Source organism: Otolemur garnettii, unplaced genomic scaffold (genome assembly GCF_000181295.1).
Source record: "Otolemur garnettii isolate 467f Iridium unplaced genomic scaffold, OtoGar3 scaffold00145, whole genome shotgun sequence".
Classification (NCBI taxonomy): domain Eukaryota; kingdom Metazoa; phylum Chordata; class Mammalia; order Primates; family Galagidae; genus Otolemur; species Otolemur garnettii.
In genome coordinates, this window is record NW_003852540.1 from 4,540,776 (window position 1) to 4,543,226 (window position 2,451).

At 46.5% G+C, this 2,451-nt stretch overlaps 1 protein-coding gene across 3 annotated transcripts in view; it reads left to right on the forward strand.

Moving 5' to 3' along the window:
• Positions 1–2,451, forward strand: part of CRK (CRK proto-oncogene, adaptor protein) — a 37,109-nt gene that overhangs the window by 22,117 nt on the left and 12,541 nt on the right. The window lies entirely within an intron of this gene.

Below are 2,451 nucleotides of genomic sequence, written 5' to 3' on the forward strand. Positions count from 1 at the left end.
TGCCTCATTCAGTATTTGGAAAAAATTGATTATATAGGTTGAATGGGTTTAAGCTAGTTGGAAATGGAGATGAGACAAACCCAAATCTACCATAGTATCTTTCTGTAATACCAAGCCCAAATTCAGCCTATGATTCTTTGTCTTTTGTATCAGTCAGTGCTGCTGTCCTCCTCAGTGTGAGTTTTTCTGGTTTAATGGATAGCATATCCTCAGTTGTACTGTCTTTGCTGGGAGGTACAGTTCTCCTTTCCTGTCTCTGGTTTTTCATGGGAGCTGATGCCCGCTCCCTACTGTGAGGAGTCATGGAGATAAAAGTATGAGACTGTGGTTTACTCATCTTACCATTTGGATAAGAAATTGATACGAAGCTCAGCATCCATAGCACAGTGGTTATGGCGCCAGCCACATGGACCAAGGGTAGTGGGTTTGAACCTGGCCCAGTCCTGCTAAACAACGACAACTGCAAACCAAAAAATAGCTGGGTGTTGTGCAGACACCTGTAGTGCCAGCTGCCGAAGCTGGGACAAGAGAATCACTTAAGGCTCGGCACCTGTAGCTCAGCAGCTAGGGTGCCAGCTACATACACTGAGGATGGCAGGTTCAAATCCAGCCAGGGCCTGCCAAACAACCATGACAACTACAGCCAAAAAATAGCTGGGCATTGTGGCGTGTGTAGTCCCAGCTACTTGGGAGGCTGAGGCAAAAGAATCTCTTAAGCCCCAGAGTTTGAGGTTGCTGTGAGCTGTGATGCCATAGTACTCTACTGAGGGGGATATAGTAAGACTTTGTCTCAAAAAAAAAAATTGATATAAATTTGATAAGCATTGAGACTAGGCAAGGCTACACCTGTAATCCTAGCATTCTGGGAGGCCAAGGTTGGGTGGATTGCTTACGCTCAGGAGGTCAAAGACCAATCTGAGCAAGAGCCAGACCCTGTCTCTACTTAAACTAGAAAAAATAGCCAGGCGGGGTGGCAGGTGCCTGTACTTCTAGCTGCTAGGGAGGCTGAGGCAAAACCATCACTGGAGCCCAAGAATTTGAGGTTGCTATGAATTATGTTGCCCTGGCACTCTACCCAGGGTAACAGAGTCAAGACTTTTTCTCAAAGAAAAAAGAGTCTTGGTACCCATAGCTCAGTGAATAGGACACCAGCCACATACACTGAGGCTGGTGGATTTAACCCTGGCCTAGGCCAGCTGAACAATGACAACTGCAACCAAAAAATAGCCGGGCATTGTGGCAGGCGCCTATAGTTCTGGCTACTTGGGAGGCTGAGGCAAGAGAATCGCTTAAGCCCAAGAGTTTGAGGTTGTGGCTCAGGCGGCTAAGGTGCAAGCCACATACACCTAAGGTGGCGGGTTCAAATCCAGCTTGGGCCCACCAAACAGCAATGACAGCTGCAACCAAACATTGTGGCAGGCGCCTGTAGTCCCAGCTACTTGGGAGGCAGAGGCAGGAGAATCACTCGAGCTCAGGAGTTGGAGGTTGCTGTGAGCTGTGATGCCAGGGCCACAACTTGAGGCTCTGTCTCAAAAAAAAGATTTTGAGGTTACTGTGAGCTGTGATGTCACAGCACTCTACCAAGGCTGACATAGTGAGACTTTGTCTCAAAAATAAATAGATAAATAAATAAACATGCATTGAGATTGATCAGTTGACCAGTGTGTGTGTATTTAAATGAAGCATAATTTGGCCCACTATAAATTCAGATCTATAAACCAGCTGGGTACATTTTAGTGCAGTTTCAAATCATTTAGTTTCATAGTTGGGCAGGACCAGGAGATAATATATTATAGCTATATTAGACCAACAATATTCAGTCTGCCTCTCAGTGCCTTCAGATTTTCCAGGAGATACTTAGACAGAGGAGGAAACTGAGAATACAAGGCTCAGAGTTTCTCCCTCTTGCTTTAACCAAGAGTGCCGTTGCGTCACAGCTCACAGCAACCCTTAGATCTTGGGCTTAGGTGATTCTCTTCCCTTAGCCTCCCAAGTAGCTGGAACTACAGGTACCCACTACAACGCTGGGCTGTTTTTTTGTTGCAGTATGGCCAAGGCTGGGTTTGAACCCTCCACCCTCCGTATATGGGGCTGGTGCCCTACTGACTGAGCCACAGGTGCCACCCAGGGTTTCCATGCTTTAAAAAAGAGGGGGGAGGGCCTCGGTACCTGTGGCTCAAGTGGCTAAGGTGCTAGCCACATATACCCAAGGTGGCGGGTGCAACCAGAAAATAGCTGGGCATTGTGGTGGTTGTATTTTTCTTTAAAAGTATTAATCATGTCACTTCTATTCTTCGATTCAATCTGCCTTCATGCCTATGAAAAATGTTAAGAATAACAGCCTTCTAACACTGCACATTTTAAAATTTTAGTTATAGGCTCTGCACCTGTGGCTCAAGTGGCTAACATGCCAGCCACATACACCTACAGTGGCGAGTTCAAATCCAGCCC